Below are 21,467 nucleotides of genomic sequence, written 5' to 3' on the forward strand. Positions count from 1 at the left end.
CTGATGATGGTGACAGTCAACGCTAGCTTTGTAGCAGGGCCGAGGATTTCCCCGTCGACTTCGTATATGGGGAAGACCAACTTCCTCCCGTGGAGGTGACAGAGACCAACTCGACCCGCGCTTGCTGCAGCCACGTAACTGGACACACGTTGACGCAGGTTAGTGGGGGCCCCTACCACCCCTCCTCCCTCCCTCCCCCCCTTCCACCAACGGACTGGCTGTCTGCCTCGTTCGCCGTACCCAGCACTCCAGTAGCGTGCCGGACTTCCACGGAGACGCCGGCGTATGACGTCATCTGCCCCGGTCCAGGAGTTCGCGCTGTCTCGCCGACTCCAGCTAAGTCGAGTCAGTATTTTATGGCACATAGTTTTCTACTTTCACACGACACGGAGCTACGGCCACGATTCCCCTTCCTCGATCATCATCCGACGATGCTCTGTACCCACCGAAATTGTTTAAACAACTCTACGAGCTTTCTTCCCTACCTTTCGTTCGTGTAAGGCAGCGTTTCCCAACCTTTCTTGGACCATTAACCCTGAATGCAATTGGTGGTCATTATTCGCTAGCCCCCCCCCCCCCCCTCCGCGCTCCCTCTGCTGTCTATAGCCCCCCCACCCCCCCGGCCCATATTATGACCAACTTTTGCACCTATCTAAACTATAGAATGAAAGACTTTTCCTGGAATACTTTTATGTTTAAAATGATGAAACTGAATGATATTCACGTTTGTTTGTCTGGCCATCTTCCGCAGCAACTATATAAATACTTGTTTTGCAAATCGAACTGCCTTTTCCTGCTGCTATTTATTTCATTTAATCCATACGCGCTTCGCCTTCTACTGTTTTAAGGCATCATCGGTGGGATCTATAATGATGCAGTTTTGTTAGTTATAGATTATCAAACAGATCACTTCGCGATTTTTTGTAAAAATGTAATTACTTAGCCGGCCGGGGTGGCCGAGCGGTTCTAGGCGCTACAGTCGGGAACAGCGTGACCGCTACGGTCGCAGGTTCGAATCGTGCCTCGGGCATGGATGTGTGTGATATCCATAGGTTAGTTAGGTTTGAGTAGTTCTAAGTTCTAGGGGACTGATGACCTCTGAAGTTAAGTCCCATAGTGCTCAGAGCCAATTGAACCATTTGTAATTACTTACGATTTGCTGATTTGCGTTTCCCTAATCTGGTCTGGAGGTCGCACTACCACTTTTATCACCGTTCTATATTCACCTCTTCCTGTTTTCGCCATCCACACACTGCTCAGCATGTTTGTCATCCTTTTTTGTGGTGGACTATCGTTCTTCTCTCACTCGATACAACTATTTCGTCGTACACTTCTTTTCACAGCGTAAAAAAAAAAATCGGCTTTATCCCACCCCTCTCTCTCTCACACTCATACGCACACAGACGGTATAAACAGCATAACAGGGTAAAAAGAAGTTAGTAACGAACATATACTTCGTTAGGTTGGCGACACATAAGTAAACATACCAAAGACGATGAAACACGTAATGGAGTCGCAGTATTTACGCTGTGAAAAGAAGTGTACGACGAAATACTTGTATCGAGTGACAGAATAACGATAGTCCACCACAAAAAAGGGTGACAAACATGCGGAACAGTGTGTGGATGGAGAAAACACGAAGAGGTGAATATAGAACAGCGATAAAAGTCCTAGTGCGACCTCCAGACCATATGTGAGGAAACGCAAATCAGCAAATCTACATCTACATTTACACTCCACAAGCCACCCAACGGTGTGTGGCGGAGGGTACTTTACGTGCCACTGTCATTACCTCCCTTTTCTGTTCCCGTCGCGTACGGTTCGCGGGAAGAACGACTGCCGGAAAGCCTCCGTGCGCGCTCGAATCTAATTTTACATTCGTGATCTCCTCGGGAGGTATAAGTAGGGGGAAGCAATATATTCGATACCTCATCCAGAAACGCACCCTCTCGAAACCTGGCGAGCAAGCTACACCGCGATGCAGAGCGCCTCTCTTGCAGAGTCTGCCACTTGAGTTTATTAAACATCTCCGTAACGTTATCACGGTTACCAACTAACACTGTCACGAAAAGCGTCGCTCTTCTCTGGATCTCCTCTATCTCCTCTGTCAACCCGACATGGTACGGATCCCACACTGATGAGCAATACTCAAGTATAGGTCGAAGAGTGTTTTGTAAGCCACCTCGTTTGTTGATGGACTACATTTTCCAAGGACTCTCCCAATGAATCTCAACCTGGCACCCGCCTTACCAACAATCAATTTTATATGATCATTCCACTTCAAATCGTTCCGCACGCATACTCCCAGATATTTTACAGAAGTAACTGCTACCAGTGTTTGTTCCGCTATCATATAATCATACAATAAAGGATCCTTCTTTCTATGTATTCGCAATACATTACATTTGTCTAAGTTAAGGGTCAGTTGCCACTCCCTGCACCAAGTGCCTATCCGCTGCAGATCTTCCTGCATTTCGCTACAATTTTCTAATGCTGCAACTTCTCTGTATACTACAGCATCATCCGCGAAAAGCCGCATGGAACTTCCGACACTATCTACTAGGTCATTTATATATGTTGTGAAAAGCAATGGTCCCATAACACTCCCCTGTGGCACGCCAGAGGTTACTTTAACATCTGTAGACGTCGTAAGTAATTACATTTTTTACAAAAAATCGCGAAGTCAACTGTTTGATAATCTATAACTAACAGAACTGTATCATTATAGATCCACTGGTGATGCCTTAAAACAGTAGAAGGCGAAACGCGTATGGATTAAATAAAATATAGTCGCAGGAAAAGGCAGTTTGATTTGCAAAACAAGAATGATGTTCAGTTTGTGTGTATGTGTGTGTATGTGTATCTCTGTGTGTGTGTATGTGTGTGTGTGTGTTTTTTAGAATGAATTACGAAGGAATTCGTGGTGCATCGCAAGTGCTACACACAACTCCTTCTCAGAAAAGACAGCTAACTACCCACAGTGAGGGCAGACACTTGTTACAAAACAAGTTTCCCCTGCATTACTCCTCTCCATTGCGGCACTTGCTTGACCGGCTCACTGCAAACCCATTTAAAATCGACCAAGTTATAACGTATACACTATACTTACTGTTCGTAAATCATTCGATCGCTGCTCCTTATTTCTGACCGAGCGATGTGGCGCAGTGGTTTGCACACTGGACTCGTGTTCGGGAGGACGACGGTTCAATCCCGCGTCCGGCCATCCTGATTTAGGTTTTCCGTGATTTCCCTAAAATCGTTCCAGGGAAATGCCGGGATGGTTCCTTTGTAAGGGCACGGCCGACTTCCTTCACCGCTGTTCCCTAATCCGATGACCTCGCTGTTTGGTCTCGTCCCTCAAAACAACGCAACCCAACCTTATTTCTGAATTGTCAGAAATTGGAAGACTTGAGGCTGTTTATGCACTGTGCCTGACCATAGCCACTAATATTATTATTATTAATAATAATAATAATGAAATGTGTATAGCGCAGTAGTTGTCCTTATGTAGTTACTGCTATGCCGTGCTGTAAATGGATTCATTTATCTGTTTCGAAGCGAGTAATGAAGCAATTCCTGCACTACTGCGGGTACTAACTACAACTTGGAGAAGACCTTTTCTTAATATATTTAGTATTTGTTACCTATATGTCTCACTTTTATCATCGGCGATGTACGGGACAAAGGTCGGCCGTGGTGGCCGAACGGTTCTAGGCACTACAGTCTGCAACCGCGTGACCGCTACGATCGCAGGTTTGAATCCTGCCTCGGGCATGGATGTGTGTGATGTCCTTAGGTTAGTTAGGTTTAAGTAGTTCTAAGTTCTAGGGGACTGATGACCTCAGATGTTAAGTCCCATAGTGCTCACAAGGGAACCTCCCCATCGCACCCCCCTCAGATTTAGTAATAAGTTGGCACAGTGGATAGGCCTTTAAAAACTGGACACAGATCAATCGATAAAACAGGAAGAAGTTGAGTGAAACTATGAAAAAAATTAGTAAAATATACAAACTGAGTAGTCCATGTGCAACATATGCAACATTAAGGAGATTGTAGCATATGGAGCGCCGTGGTCCCGTGGTTAGCGTGAGTAGCTGCGGCATGAAAGGTCCTTGGTTCAAGTCTTGCCTCGACTGAAAATTTTACTTTCTTTATTTTCGCAAAGTTATGATCTGTCCGTTCGTTCATTGACGTGTCTGTTCACTGTAAGAAGTTTAGTGTCTGTGTTTTGCGACCGCACCGCAAAACCGTGCGATTAGTAGACGAAAGGACGTGCCTCTCCAATGGGAACCGAAAACATTTGATCGCAAGGTCATAGGTCAACGGATTCCTCTACAGGAGAACATCTGATATATTCTATACGACACTGGTGACGGCATGTGCGTCACATGACAGGAATATGTTGTACACTTAGCGAATGGCTAAGAAGATTCTTCTACCTTCCCCGATTTAGGTTTTCTTGCGGATGTGATAATCACTCCCAAAAAAGTGATGAAAACATAAGAGTTTGTCACGTAAACTGAAAATAAAAATTTAAACTTTTCACGCGAGGGAAGACTTGAACCTAGGACCTCTCGTTCCGTAGCTGCTCTCGCTAACCACGGGACCACGGCGCTCCGTGACACCCATTGTCCTTGATGTTGCCTATCTTCGCATGGACTACTCAGTTTGTATATTTTACTAATTTTTTTTATAGTTCCACACAACTTCTTCCGGTTGTCTCGATTGATCTGTGTTCAGTTTTTCAAGGCCTATCCACTGTGCCAACTTATAACTAAATCTGAGGGGGGTGCGATGGGGAGGTTCTCTCGTCAGAGCTATTTGAACCATTTTGCACGGGACAAAGCCCAAAATATGTGTATTATGGTCTCTGTTAGGAACCTGTAACCTCCATCGCTTTAATGCGATTATTGAAAACTTGTGTAATCAATACTAGATGATGATGATCATTGGTTTGTGGGGCGCTCAACGGCGCAGTTCTCAGCGCCCGTACAAATTCCCAACCTTTGCTCATTCCAATCTCGCCACTTTCGTGATCAGGACACCACAAACAGCGAGTCATCTCGGGGCAGGTGAAAATCCCTGACCCCACCGGGAATCGAACCCGGGACCCCGGGCTCGGGAAGCGAGGACGCGACCGTGAGAGCACGACATGCGGACATCAATACTAAAGTCTTGCAAAAATGTGATAATAGTAATGATCTTTTATAAGTAATTTAGTTTCGTGTCCGAAAAAGAATCCAAATCGTAGGGTGGGAAGCACTGATGTGGCATTATTCGCAATGACGTCGCTCGCGACATGTACGAAAGAAGCAAAAGGATGCTTTCTAGTCTATGTGCTGTGTCAATAGGACATACGAGTACCACAGAATATTCGTGTCGCAGTCGTGATTTTATTCCAATTCGGGATGCATTTCGAGTCCTAACGTCTCACCTTCAGTTGCTTTGACAATCTACATTGATTATTTGTCCATATTTAGGCTAATTCTGGTCCTAGTAAGACTACAAAGTTTACAAAACTAACACAAATCGAAAAGTAACGGTTTCCAATGGTGGATACATGGTTTTGAAGCACACTACGACTAAACATGTCTATGTACATATGTACACCTTTCATTCTGTAAATACAAGTCGAAACAAGCCAAATAATTTCGGATGTGAAGATGCTGCACTTCTACAAATACACGTGTGTTATTATTTCAGAGGAGATACAAAGCCATTATATTATTAGTTATACAGGATATTTGTGAATATGTGAAATGTGAATAATGTTAGCAAATGGTTGCACTATAAAATATTTGTTTCAGTAGGAAAGAAACTTCCGAAATTACTGAAAAAAATTGTGGCTCCTAAACTCTTGTTTGTTTATTCAACGTGTTTTCAGAAGATTTTTCTTTGTGTAACACTATTTTCTAATTGTTCTAGTGGATCAGGTTTTTTACCGTGGTATTCTGTGTTACAAAGAACACGCCTATGCTTTTAGACTTAACCACTTTGACAAATTTACAATAGCCAACCATACATACCTTAAGAGACACAGGCTAAGTGACATTCACAACAGCCTAAATGTATTCCACACAGAAAGCCATGGTAATAAGCTTGATTCATTAGAACAATGAAATAATGTTACACAAAGACGTTGAATGAACAAACAGAGTATAGTAGAAATTGTTTTTTCAGTAATTTTAAAAGTTTAATATTTCCTGAAGAAGCAAATACTTAATAGTGTGACTATTTGCTAACACAATTCACATTTTACCTATTCACAAAGAAATATTCGTTTTGTACATGACATCCTCTATAACTAATAATACACTGTAGAGCCAAAAAAACTGGTATACCTGCCTAATATCGTGTAGGCACACAGAAGTGCCGCAACACGACTTGGCATGGACCCAACTAATGTCTGAAGCAGTGCTCGAGGGAACTGACACCATGAATCCTGCAGCACTGTCCATAAATCCGTGAGAGTACGAGGGGGTGGAGATCTCTTCTGAACAGCACGTTGCTACGCATCCCAGATATTCTCAATAATGTTCACGTCTGGAGAGTTTGGTGGGCAGCGGAAGTGTCTAAACTCAGAAGAGTGTTCCTGGAGCCACTCTGTAGCAATTCTGGACGTGTGGGGTGTCGCGTTGTCCTGCTGGAACTGCCCATGTCCGTCGGAATGCACAATGGACACGAATGGATGCAGATGATCAGACAGGATGCTTACGTACGTCTTACCTGACACATCTACATCTACATCTACATTGATACTCCGCAAGCCACCCAACGGTGTGTGGCGGAGGGCACTTTACGTGCCACTGTCATTACCTCCCTTTCCTGTTCCAGTCGCGTATGGTTCGCGGGAAGAACGACTGTCTGAAAGCCTCCGTGCGCGCTCTAATCTCTCTAATTTTACATTCGTGATCTCCTCGGGAAGTATAAGTAGGGGGAAGCAATATATTCGATACCTCATCCAGAAACGCACCCTCTCGAAACCTGGCGAGCAAGCTACACCGCGATGCAGAGCGCCTCTCTTGCAGAGTCTGCCACTTGAGTTTATTAAACATCTCCGTAACGCTATCACGGTTACCAAATAACCCAGTGACGAAACGCGCCGCTCTTCTTTGGATCTTCTCTATCTCCTCCGTCAACCCGACCTGGTACGGATCCCACACTGATGAGCAATACTCAAGTATAGGTCGAACGAGTGTTTTGTAAGCCACCTCCTTTGTTGATGGACTACATTTTCTAAGCACTCTCCCAATGAATCTCAACCTGGTACCCGCCTTACCAACAATTAGTTTTATATGATCATTCCACTTCAAATCGTTCCGCACGCATACTCCCAGATATTTTACAGAAGTAACTGCTACCAGTGTTTGTTCCGCTATCATATAATCATACAATAAAGGATCCTTCTTTCTATGTATTCGCAATACATTACATTTGTCTATGTTAAGGGTCAGTTGCCACTCCCTGCACCAAGTGCCTATCCGCTGCAGATCTTCCTGTATTTCGCTACAATTTTCTAATGCAGCAACTTCTCTGTGTACTACAGCATCATCCGCGAAAAGCCGCATGGAACTTCCGGCACTATCTACTAACTCATTTATATATATTGTGAAAAGCAATGGTCCCATAACACTCCCCTGTGGCACGCCAGAGGTTACTTTAACGTCTGTAGACGTCTCTCCATTGATAACAACATGCTGTGTTCTGTTTGCTAAAAACTCTTCAATCCAGCCACACAGCTGGTCTGATATTCCGTAGGCCCTTACTTTGTTTATCAGGCGACAGTGCGGAACTGTATCGAACGCCTTCCGGAAGTCAAGAAAAATAGCATCTACCTGGGAGCCTGTATCTAATATTTTCTGGGCCTCATGAACAAATAAAGCGAGTTGGGTCTCACACGATCGCTGTTTCCGGAATCCATGTTGATTCCTACATAGTAGATTCTGGGTTTCCAGAAATGACATGATACGCGAGCAAAAAACATGTTCTAAAATTCTACAAGAGATCGACGTAAGAGATATAGGTCTATAGTTTTGCGCATCTGCTCGACGACCCTTCTTGAAGACTGGGACTATCTGTGCTCTTTTCCAATCATTTGGAACCCTCCGTTCCTCTAGAGACTTGCGGTACACGGCTGTTAGAAGGGGGGCAAGTTCTTTCGCGTACTCTGTGTAGAATCGAATTGGTATCCCGTCAGGTCCAGTGGACTTTCCTCTATTGAGTGATTCCAGTTGCTTTTCTATTCCTTGGACACTTATTTCGATGTCAGCCATTTTTTCGTTTGTGCGAGGATTTAGAGAAGGAACTGTCGTATCTAGACGTATCAGGGGCCCCATATCACTCCAACTGCACACGCCCCACACCATTACAGAGCCTCCGCCTGCTTGAACAGTCCCCTGCTGACATAGAGGGTCCTTAGATTCATGAGGTTGTCTCCGTACCCGTACACGACCATCCGCTCGATACAATTTGAAACGAGACTCGTCCGACCAGGCAACATGTTTTCTATCATTAACAGACCAATGTCGATGTTGATGGCTTCAGGCGAGGCATAAAGCTTTGTGTCGTGCAGTCATCGAGGGTACACGAGTGGGCCCTGAAAGCCCATATCGATGATGTTTAGTTGAACAGTTCGCACACTGACACTTATTGGCGGTCCAGCATTGAAATCTGAAGGAATTTGCAGAAGGGTTGGACTTCTGTATCGTCGAACGATTCTCTTCAGTCGACGTTAGTCCCGTTCTTGCAGGATCTTTCTCCGGCCGCAGCGATGTTGGAGATTTGATGTTTCACCGGATTCCCGATATTCACGGTAGAGTCGTGAAATGGTCGTACGAGAGAATCCCCAATTCATCGCTACCTCGCAGATGCAGTGTCCCATCGCTCGTGCGCCGACTGTAACACGACGTTTAGACTCACTTAACTCTTGATAACCTGCCATTGTAGGAGCAGTAACCGATCTAATAACTGCGCCAGACACTTGCTGTTTCATATAGGCGTTGCCGACCGCAACGCCGTACTCCGCCTGTTTACATATCTCTGTATTTGGATACGCATGCCTATACCAGTTTCCTTGGCGCTCCAGTGTATAATAGCTTTGTATCTCCAATAACAATACGCGTGTATCTGTAGAAACGCAGCATCTTTACATCTGAAATTTTTTTACATGTTTTGACTTGTTTACTGAATTGGCTGTAGAATAACGTGCACCAATCATAATCCCACCCCACACCATCAAACCACGACCTCCATACAGGTCCCTTTCAAGGATATTAAAGGGTCGGTATCTGGTTCCTGGTTCACGGCAGATGAAAACCCGGCGAGAATCACTGTTCAGACTATACCTGGTCTCGCCTGTGGATATAACCTGGGACCACTGTTCCAATGACCATGTACTGTGTTCTTGACACCAGGCTTTACGGGCTCTCCTGTGACCAGGGGTCAGTGGAATGGACCTTGCAGGTCTCCGGGCAAGTAAACCGTGTCTGTTCAGTCGTCTGTAGACTGTGTGTCTGGAGACAACTGTTCCAGTGGCTGCGGTAAGGTCCCGACCGAGGCTACCTGCAGTACTCCGTGGCCGTCTGCGGGCACTGATGGTGAGATACCGGTCTTCTTGTGGTGCTGTACACTGTGGACGTCCCGTACTGTAGCGCCTGGACACGTCTCCTGTCTGCTGGAATCGCTGCCATAACCTCGAGATCACACTTTGTGGCACACGGAGGGCCCGTGCTACGACCTGCTGTGTTTGACCAGCCTCCAGTCGCCCTAGTATTCTACCCCTCATAACGTCATCAATGTGTGTTCTTTGAGCCATTTTCAACACACGTCTGAAAACGTCTGCACACTTACTCGCTGCACCGTACTCAGACATGCACCAACACACCTCTGCGTATGTGGACTGCTGCCTGGCCGGCCGGAGTGGCCGAGCGGTTCTAGGCGCTACAGTCTGGGACCGCTCGACCGCTACGGTCGCAGGTCCGAATCCTACCTCGGGCAAGGATGTGTGTGATGTCCTTAGGTTAGTTAGGTTTAAGTAGTTCTAAGTTCTAGGGGATTGATGACCACAGCAGTTAAGTCTCATAGTGCTCAGAGCCATTTGAACCATTCGAACTAAACACAGCCTTCCGAAATGCCTTCACAAAAGAAGAGGAAGTAAATGTTCCAGAACTCGAATCGAGAACAGATGCCAACGAAAGTGAAGTAGAAGTAAATTCCTCGGAGTAGTGAAGCAACTTAAATCACTTAATAAAAGCAAGTCTTCTGGACCAGACTGTATACCAATTAGGTTCCTTTCGGAATATGCTGATGCAAGAGCTCCGTACTAAACAACCATATACAACCGTTCGCTCGACGAAAGATCCGTAACCAAAGACTGGAAAGTTGCACAGGTCACACCAATATTCATGAAAGGTAGTAGCAGTAATCCACTAAATTACAGTTATCGCTAACGTCGATATGCAGCAGGATTTTGGAACATATATTGTGTCGAACACCTCGAAGAAAACGGTCTATTGTCACACAGTCAACATGGGTTTAGAAAACATCGTTCCTGTGAAACACAACTAGCTCTTTATTCAAATGGAGTGTTGAGTGCTATTGACAAGGGTTTGCAGATCGATTCCGTATTTCTGGATTTCCGGAAGGCTTTTGACACTGTACCACATAAACATCTCGTAGTGAAATTGCGTGCTTGTGGAATATCGAATCACTTATGTGACTGGGTATGTGATTTCCTGTCAGAGAGGTCACAGTTCGTAGTAACTGACGGAAAGTCATAGAGTAAAACAGAAGTGATTTCTGGCGTTCCCCAAGGTAGTGTTGTAGGCCATTTGCTGTTCCTTATCTATATAAACGATCTGGGAGACAATCTGAGCAGTTGTTTGCAGATGACGCTGCCGTTTATCGACTAATAAAGTCATCAGAAGATCAAAACAAACTGCAAAACGATTTATAAAAGACATCTGAAAGTTGCGAAAAGTGGCAGTTGACCCTAAATAACGAAAAGTGTGAGGTCATCCACATGAGTGCTAAAAGTTATGCGTTGAACTTCGGTTACACGATAAATCAGTCAAATCTAAAAGCCGTAAATTCAACTAAATACCTAGACATTACAATTACGAACATCTTAATTTGGAAGGAACACACAGAAAATGTTGTGGGGAAGGCTAACCAAAGACTGCGTTTTATTGGCAGGACACTTGGAAAATGTAACAGACCTACTAAGGAGACTGCCTACACTACGCTTGTCCGTCCTCTTTTAGAATACTGCTGCGAGGTGTGGGATCCTTACCAGATACGACCGACGGAGTACATCGAAAAAGTTCAAAGAAGGGAAGGACGTTTTGTATTATCCTGAAATATGGGGGAGAGTGTTAAGGAAATGATACAGAATTTGGGCTGCACATCATTGAACGAAAGGCGTTTTTCGTTGCTCTCTCTGACTTCCACCTTTTTCGATCAGTGGCATACAGTCTGGCTGACCAGCACTTCCGATCAGATGAACAAGTGCAAAACTGAATAGAATCGCGGATCCCCACGAAAGAGGCCAGTTCTTCCGCCACGGGATTCGTATGCTGTCCGAAAGATGGGAGATTTTAGTGGCCAGCGGTGGGCAATACTATGAATCATCATTTTTTGGAAGTTTTTCACAATAAAGCCCCGGACTTCGAGAAAAAAGCGGAGGAAGCAAAGTTGTAGACCTAGTAGCTACGAATACTGTTGTAACAATTCTTCGATCGTTTGAAGTGAGTCCGTGATATCGTGAGTTGAAAAATAAATTTCATGTTAACGCAGGGGAACTAACTTTTCGGTAGCGACAAAACAAATGTGATTGACGTTATCACATGAAATAACCTTCAGATGCGAAATGCTTTGCGTTGCAAAATGTGCACGAAATTCATTGCACCGCAGTTACAACTCTCAAAAATATTTGGACCTGCTTCTACATCTACATCTACACCCATACTCCGCAAGCCACCTGACGGTGTGTGGCCGAGGGTATCTTGAGTACCTCTATCGGTACTCCCTTCTATTCCAGTCTCGTATTGTTCGTGGAAAGAAGGATTGTCGGTGTGCCTCTGTGTGGGCTCTAATCTCTCTGATTTTATCCTCACGGTCTCTTCGCTACATATACGTAGGACGGAGCAATATACAGCGTCACTCCTCGGTGAAGGTATGTTCTCGAAACTTTGACAAAAGCCCGTACCGAGCTACTGAGCGTCTCTCCTGCAGAGTCTTCCACTGGAGTTTATCTATCATCTCCGTAACGCTTTCGCGATTACTAAATGATCCTGTAACGAAGCGCGCTGCTCTCCGTTGGATCTTCTCTATATCTTCTATCAACCCTATCTGGTACGGATCCCACACTGCTGAGCAGTATTCAAGCAGTGGGCGAACAAGCGTACTGTAACCTTCTTCCTTTGTTTTCGGATTGCATTTCCTTAGCATTCTTCCAATGAATCTCAGTCTGGCATCTGCTTTGCCAACTATCAATTTTATATGATCATTCCATTTTAAATCACTCCTAATGCGTACTCCCAGATAATTTAAGGAATTAACTGCTTCCAGTTGCTGACCTGCTATTTTGTAGCTAAAAGATAAGGGACCTATCTTTCTATGTATTCGCAGCACATTACACTTGTCTACATTGAGATTCAATTGCCATTCCCTGCACCATGCGTCAATTCGCTGCAGATCCTCCGGCATTTCAGTACAATTTTCCATTGTTACAACCTCTCGATATACTACAGCATCATCCGCAAAAAGCCTCAGTGAACTTCCGATGTCATCCACAAGGTCATTTATATATATTGTGAATAGCAACGGTCCTACGACACTCCCCTGTGGCACACCTGAAATCACTCTTACTTCGGAAGACTTCTCTCCATTGAGAATGATACGCTGTGTTCTGTTATGTAGGAACTCTTCAATCCAATCACACAATTGGTCTGATAGTCCAAATGTTCTTACTTTGTTCATTAAATGACTGTGGGGAACTGTATCGAACGCCTTGCGGAAGTCAAGAAACACGGCATCTACCTGGGAACCCGTGTCTATGGCCCTCCGAGTCTCGTGGACGAATAGCGCGAGCTGGGTTTCACACGACCGTCTTTTTCGAAACCCGAGCTGATTCCTACAGAGAAGATTTCTAGTCTCCAGAAAAGTCATTATACTCGAACATAATACGTGTTCCAAAATTCTACAACTGATCGACGTTAGAGATATAGGCCTATAGTTCTGCACATCTGTTCGACGTCCCTTTCAGTACACATTTAAATGAATCTTTCAAAACAACAATAGAATTATCGTTACCACTGTCCACATTGTTCCTTTTACTTTTGTCTTCGCAAAAGTTGTCCCTCTCTATCTCTTCGTTTTTCTGTTCGCCCCGTTAGTGTTCTTCTACTACGCAAAGCCTTAAAAATATATAGTTTCCGTGTAAATAATAAGGAAAGTCGTAGCTATTCAAAATAAAGGAACTGAAAATTATAATCTTCAAATTCTGTGATTACCCCGCAAAATGAAAAACAAACGTAATTCCTTTTACGATTAAACATTGGTAAGTAAAAAAAAGGCGCCAATAAACAACGTTATGTAGGGCCTGTGTTGCCCACGATAGCTTCGTTGCTATGATGTTTTGGTTCAAATGGTTCAAATGGCTCTGAGCACTATGGGACTTGACTTCTGAGGTCATCAGTCCCCTAGAACTTAGAACTACTTAAACCTAACTAACCTAAGGACATCACACACATCCATGCCCGAGGCAGGATTCGAACCTGCGACCGTAGCGGTCGCGCGGCCGCAGACTGTAGCGCCTAGAACCGCTCGTCCACTCCGGCCGGCTATGATATTTTGTTTTCCTCTGCTGACAACATCAACGATCTGACAGTTGTGGCATCTTAGCAGTCCGGTATCCGTGTATTACTGCAAATGTACCATCTGCAGCATTTAAACACGAAAGTACGTAGAATGCGGTTTCACGAAACGTTGTTACTTTCGTGAGTTGTTTCTACCACAGCGCCTGAACCTTCCGCAGGTTGGAAGTTGGTAGCGGTGTGAGAGACGAGGAAAACTTCCCTCGTGTGTGTGTGTCTGCTTCCTTTTACCTCTCTTAACGGCGAGGTACACACATGATATTCTTTTTGTGCCATCTATTGCAAAGTACCTATCGAATTACATCTTTCTTATATAATTAAAGGTAAAAAAAAACGGTACTTCAGTTTTCGCTGCTCACGTATGATTATTATGTTTTTATTTTATAAGTCTTTGTAGCTTAACTGTTTACAGTGGTGCCTAATACGTATGCGTTCTGGGTGTTTACAAATTTTTAAATACAGATAAATATGAGAGTGTGAAATTAATAGCATATGCTGTATAACAGTAACGCTTATCACCATTACTACAAAACTTCAGCCACTGTCAATAATAATAATAATAATAATAATAATAATAACAGTAACAACAATAAAACCGTTTTAAAAATAAAATACTAAATTTGGAACGCTTGGAAAGCATAAGAAATTAAAAATCAGGACAGCATGGACAGAAGAAAGGAAGACACTTCATGGGAAGAAAATGAGGGAATACTGGAAAAATAGGAAACAACAACAAATGAAGAAGATGAATTGAAGTTGCTAACGTGATCCTAGTTGGTCAATACGACTGTATAATAATAATAATAATAATAATATGCATAACTTTTCTGGAAAAAGGAAGGCTCAAATGACTCTGAGCTCTATGGGACTTGACATCTGAGGTCATCAGTCCCCTAGAACTTAGAACTACTTAAACCTAACTAGCCTAAGGACAGCACACACATCCATGCCCGAGGCAGGATTCGAACCTGCGACCGTACCGGCCGCGCGGTTCCAGACTGTAGCGCCTAGAACCGTCGGCCACCCCGGCCGGCTGAAAAAAAGAAGATTTTTCTTTTTTTGTGAAATTTTGTTGTTTTGTATGTAATTAAGTACGGTTTATGGCAAGAACGCAATAATGAGCGAAGTAATGTTTAAGCTTTCGCTACTCTCCGCTTTGCATTTTTGTGTAAGTGGGAATTTTCGTGCTTTTTTTATTTTTTGGGAAAAATGTACAAGATCCCTATTTCATATATTAGTTAGCGAATTAACTTCCGGGCTGAAAACCAGGTATCCGCAGGTTGCACCCACACAACTCACGCTTATTATACACTTTTTTGTTAAATGTTCGCTTGTAGTCGCGCTTATTCGATTTCGTCGCTTTGTCGTACAACGCCCTGCTTCCTTTGCGGCTAACTTTTCCTGGTAATTTTTTTTCTGCTAGCGCTTAATACAGGTTCAACAGAGTTCATACTGACTCTGTACACGAAAGACGCTTCCTGCACAGTAAAAGACCAGCTCCAAACACAAACTGCCGTTTGCGGAAATTATTAAATTCAAATAGTACCATCACCCATGAGGGTCACCTGACTAGAATGCAAATGCGCTGAGAGCCATAAGGGCCAAAGGTACACCGTCTTCGATCCTCATGGTAGTAGTAGTAGTAGTAGTAGTAGTAGTGTGGTATTCTGCCTTACGGCAGGTCTTGTCATGGGTTAAGCCTCTTCCACTTTTGTCCGTCCATAGCCAGTCTTTTCATTTCTGAATATTTGTCTCCTTTGATATTGTCCAGCATTTGATATCTGCTTTTTCCTTTTCCCCTCCACCATTCCTTCTATTCCTTCCTTCAATAAACAGTTCCTCCTCAACGTCCAGTCCAGTTCTGTTTTCTCTTTCTGATGACTTTCAGAATGTTTCTTTCTTTTCCAACTCTTCTTAATACTTCTTCATTCTTTACTCGTTCTTCCCATTTCATTTTCTACATTCTCATCCACATCTCTAGTGCCTCCAATCTTCTTTCATCTTCCTCCCCCAATGTCCAGGTCTCCGCACCATACAGTGCAACACTCCAGATGTAACATTTGGCAAGTCTTTTCCTCATATTTGTTTAGTAGTCCACCAAGTAATTTCTCTTTGCTCTTGAATCCTTCTTTTGTGACTGCAATTCTTTTCCTAATTTCTGTTGAGCAAAACATATCATCCATTATTACACTTCCGAAGTAATTGAATTTATTCAGTTGCTCTATTTCCTCTCTCTCTATTTTCATACGGTATTTTCTCCCCTTTCCTCCAATTACCATGGCTGTTAATCTTCATTCCATATTAATCGACCCCCATATTTAAGTGAATGTCAGAGTACCCAGTGAGACAGGTTTTTGTGAAATTTCATATATATATGTACAATGTGGCCGTACAGGACAGATAAACCTGACCCGTCATAACATCAAGATGTCAGAAGCATGAATAAATGTTTCAGTCTTACAACCAACGACGATGTAGTTCCCGGTTCTCAGCACCTGAAATGGATGCTAAAATCCAAAATTTAATGTGCTATATTTCATTTAGAATCCAACAAAATAGGTTTTTCTGTCAGTATAACTATAACAGATACCGATGACCGATGTAATGTTACTGTATAGTGAGTGAATTGGCGTATCTACCTAGCGGGATTTATGCCAAGCGAACGTGGATAAAAGTCTGCTGCAGTGTGCTACCGCACCTGGTCGCATTGGTGTGATCTTTTAGATGAGTAGTAAGGCTTAGCAGTGTACGCCGTGAACCGTGCCCTTTGTTTGTCAAATACGTATGTTTTTGGCCCGTAAAGCAATTATCACACCAGTTGCGCATGCGCAGAAGCTCTTTAAAACTTGCACAACTTAAGTTATGCTCGCCACCCTGATGCCAAATTTCACGGAGTCTAGAGGAGTAGCAATGTAGCATGCCTGGTACAATTACTGCGTGTATTTCTGATTACCGCCTCTACATCACGTTTAACAGCATTCAAAGAAAAATAACCAATGAATCGGCAAGGTGTCAAAAGTTAAGACTGTTCATGTGCTCCTGTGGTCTTACACAACAACCGCCACTGACTGTTTATGCATTACGCTTCTGAGACCAAGATGGAACAGCAAAAATTTGGTACTGGACCAGTTTTTGTCAGTCTGGTTGGCAAGCCTGCTGCGCCATATCCACGACACTGAGCAGAGCCGCAAGCTTGTCCGACGTGCATCCAGGCAATGTTTCGCGGGCCCAAGTGGTGAGATCAAGTACCCTTTCCCTGTTCGTGCTGGGGATATTTGTGTAGGCGAAAAAAAGGTGCCATTTCTGCAGAAGTCTCCTGTATACTTCTTGAGCTGTTGCTGCTTCAAGTCTCCAATTCCTCCAGCTACATCTGCATACGTTCTCTGCAAACCACTACACGGTGCACTGTAGAGGGTACCTTGTACTGCTGCTCGCCGTTCCCTCTCCACTCCCACTCGCAAACGGAGCCAATGGAAGACGATTACGGATGATATATTTTGGTGGCGGTAGAATCGTTCTGCTGTCAGATTCAAATGCCGGTTTGGTTCAAATGGCTCTGATCACTATGGGACTCAACTGCTGTGGTTATCAGTCCAAATGCCGGTTTCTGTAAACTTTCTCAATAGTTCGCCGTCTATGCTAATATAAAGATGAGTCGTTACCAAAAATCTCGAAAAGTTCTTGGCCGACCTACATCAAATTTTTACACCACGGACATAGGCTACACAGTTCGGACGGACATAGGCTACACATTTTTAAGGTATATGCAATTCCTGGTGCATAGATATATGGTACGGGTGCAATCGATGTTGATGGAGCACTCTCAACACCGACATTTTTGAGATTCCCGATTCTCGCACAATTTGTCTGCTACTGATGTGCGTATTAGCCGCGACAGCAGGTAAAACACCTACTCGGGCATCATCATTTGTTGCAGGTCGTGGTTGACGTTTCACACGTGGCTGAACACTTCCTGTTTCCTTAAGTAACGTGACTATCCGGCGAACGGTCCGGACACTTGGATGATGTCGTCCAGGATACCGAGCAGCATACATAGCACACGCCCGTTGGGCATTTTGATCACAATAACCAAACATCAACACGATATCGACCTTTTCCGCAATTGGTAAACGGTCGATTTTAACACGGGTGATGTATCAGGAAGCAAATACCGTCCGCACTGGCGGAATGTTACGTGATACCACGTACTTATACGTTTGTGACTATTACAGCGCCATCTATCACAAAGCGAAAAAAGTGGTCCAACTAAAACATTCATATTTCTTTACATACTACTATGAATATGTAATAAAAAATGGGGGCTGCTATTTTTAAAAAAAACGCAGTTGATATCCGTTTGACCTGTGGCAGTGCCATCTAGCGGGGCAACCATAGCGCCATCTTGTTTCCCCCTTCAAGCCAGACAAGTTTCGATCTTTGTAGTTTTTTCGTTTCACGCTTATTTCGTGAGATATTTGGTCCGGTCACTATCAATGGACCACGATATATATATATATATATATATATATATATATATATATATATATATATATATATATATATATATATATATATATTCTTGATCGATTTACTTCAAATTTTTCCAATATTCTGTAATGAACATTCAGTGGGACATATATTGAGCAAGCAGTAAAGGAAAGAAAAGAAAAATTCGGAGTAGGTATTAAAATCCATGGAGAAGAAATAAAAACTTTGAGGTTCGCCGATGACATTGTAATTCTGTCAGAGACAGCAAAGGACTTGGAAGAGCAGTTGAACGGAATGGACAGCGTCTTGAAAGGAGGATATAAGATGAACATCAACAAAATCAAAACGAGGATAATGGAGTGTAGTCGAATTAAGTCGGGTGATGCTGAGGGAATTAGATTACGAAATGAGACACTTAAAGTAGTAAAGGAGTTTTGCTATTTGGGGAGCAAAATAACTGATGATGGTCGAAGCACAGAGGATATAAAATGTAGAGTGGCAATGGCAAGGAAAGCGTTTCTGAAGAAGAGAAATTTGTTAACATCGAGTACAGATTTAAGTGTCAGGAAGTCGTTTCTGAAAGTATTTGTATGGAGTGTAGCCATGTATGGAAGTGAAACGTGGACGATAAATAGTTTGGACAAGAAGAGAATAGAAGCTTTCGAAACGTGGTGCTACAGAAGAATGCTGAAGATTAGATGGGTAGATCACATAACTAATGAGGAGGTATTGAATAGGATTGAGGATAAGAGGAGCTTGTGGCACAACTTGACTAGAAGAAGGGATCGGTTGGTAGGACATGTTCTGAGACATCGATTGATCACCAGTTTAGTACTGGAGGGCAGCGTGGAGGGTAAAAATCGTAGAGGGAGACCAAGAGATGAATACACTAAGCAGATACAGAACGATGTAGGTTGCAGTAGGTACTGGGATATGAAGCTTGCACAGGATAGAGTAGCATGGAGAGCTGCATCAAACCAGTCTCTTGACTGAAGATCACAACAACAACAACAACATGCCTTTTCAAGAGCACATACAGATAATCACGCATAAAACCTATCAAAATTAGGCATTCGAATACAGGGAAACAAGTTTGGCAAAATCTGTTATGTCAAACACACAAACTCTGACCTCAGCCAATTGGAAAATGTGACAAAATCTGTTATGTCAAACACACAAACTCTGACCTCAGCCAATTGCAAAATGTGAAAGTCACATGACACGAAAGCAGCGCATTTGCTGCAGGGAATGCGAAACTGCCAAGACGCCTAAGTGAAATTTTCATACTTTCTGCTCTCGCACCTTATTTGTGTTTATATGGCAATATTTATACAGTAAGCACTCATTATGATATAATGCGTAGGCCCAAGCAGCGTTTCAGTTTGCCCATCTCTGGTTCACAGTATGCTCTTGGAGTGGTCGTGCGGGAAATCCCCTGCTTCGTCGCTGCCTTGGAGAGGATGTACCCCATCGCTGCTGCGTAGAATATGCCATTGTACTTATAGCCGCAGTAACCGATCAAACAACTGCGCGAGACACTTGCTGTCTTGTATAGGCGTTTCCGACAACACTCCCGTATTCAGCTTGTTTACATATCTCTATATTTGAATACGCATGCCTATACCAGTTTCTTTGGCGCTGCAGTGTAGTATTTAATGATAGTAAGTTGGATAAGCCCTGGCATGCTATTCAATATTTTCATGTAACATGCACATTCCATGTTGTTGTTATTGTGGTCATCAGTCCAGAGACTGGTTAGATGCAGCTCTCCATGCTACTCTATCCTGTGCAAGCTTCTTCATCTCCCAGTACCTACTGCAACCTACATCCTTCTGAATCTGCTTAGAGTATTCATCTCTTGGTCTCCCTCTACGATTTTTACCCTCCACGCTGCCCTCCAGTACTAAATTGGTGATCCCTTGATGCCTCAGAACATGTCCTACCAACCGATCCCTTCTTCTCGTCAAGTTGTGCCACAAATTTCTCTTCTGCCCAATTCTATTCAATACCTCCTCATTAGTTATGTGATCTACCCATCTAATCTTCAGCATTCTTCTGTAGCACCACATTTCGAAAGCTTCTATTCTCTTCTTGTCCAAACTATTTATCGTCCATGTTTCACTTCCATACATGGCTACACTCCATACAAATACTTTCAGAAACGACTTCCTGACGCTTAAATTTATACTGGATTTAAACAAATTCCTCTTCTTCAGAAACGCTTTCCTTCCCATTGCCAGTTTACATTTTATATCCTCTCTACTTCAACCATCATCAGTTATTTTGCTCCCCAAATAGAAAAACTCATTTACTACTTTAAGTGTCTCATTTCCTAATCTAATTCCCTCAGCATCACGCGTCTTATTTCGACTGCATTCCATTACCCTCGTTTTGCTTTTGTTGATGTTCATCTTATATCCTCCTTTCAAGACACGGTCCATACTTAGGTCTTTCAGTGCACGTTCCATATAAGTGATTACATCTAAGATATTCGCAATAAAATCAATACCAATAATTTTGGGGTGAAGCAAAACATAACAGGTGGATGGGATCCATCTGGTTTGTTACAACTCGTTACTAACAGCGCCCTGTCACGGACGCTTAGGTACCACATGAAACGCTAACGACTTCTGCTTTCACCACAGAGGAGAATTGCCTGCGTGGGCAGAACCGCATGTGAGATTAACATCGGCTCGGCAGTGTCGGCAAAGTTAGGCGGCTCTGAACTGAGCGACACGTGAGGCGAACGCTGCGGCTTTCGCCAGGGTCAGGCGAACCAGCCTTAGCGGAGAAACCGGTTGCCGCTCGCGGCACCGCAGGACCTGCGCCTCTGTGGTTTGGCCTTCGAGATCCTTTCTAGTAGCGACGTACGTCTCTTCCTAGTTGTTCCCCAAACGTCTCTGCGCAAATTTTGCAACGCAAAGGGTGCTACGTATTAGCCTGAGGGTCTCGATGTGTCATGTGGGGACACGTACACTACGTGATCAAAAGTATCCGGACACCCCCAATATCGTACATTTTTCATATTAGGTGCATTGTGCTGCCACCTACTGCCAAGTAGTTCATATCAGCGGCCTCAGCAGTCATTAGACATCGTGAGAGAAC

General features: G+C 43.6%; 1 protein-coding gene across 4 annotated transcripts in view; it reads left to right on the forward strand.

Annotated features, from left to right (window-relative positions):
- The first annotated feature begins 236 nt into the window (after nt 1-236).
- LOC126427120 (uncharacterized) overlaps nt 237-21,467 on the forward strand; it is a 75,594-nt gene continuing 54,363 nt past the window's right edge. For all 4 annotated transcript variants that reach the window (XM_050089345.1, XM_050089346.1, XM_050089347.1 and 1 more), the window contains exon 1: nt 237-345. The gene's annotated coding sequence lies outside the window, so the exon portion shown is untranslated. The remainder of the gene's footprint in view (nt 346-21,467) is intronic.

This window comes from Schistocerca serialis, chromosome 11 (genome assembly GCF_023864345.2).
Source record: "Schistocerca serialis cubense isolate TAMUIC-IGC-003099 chromosome 11, iqSchSeri2.2, whole genome shotgun sequence".
NCBI lineage: Eukaryota > Metazoa > Arthropoda > Insecta > Orthoptera > Acrididae > Schistocerca > Schistocerca serialis.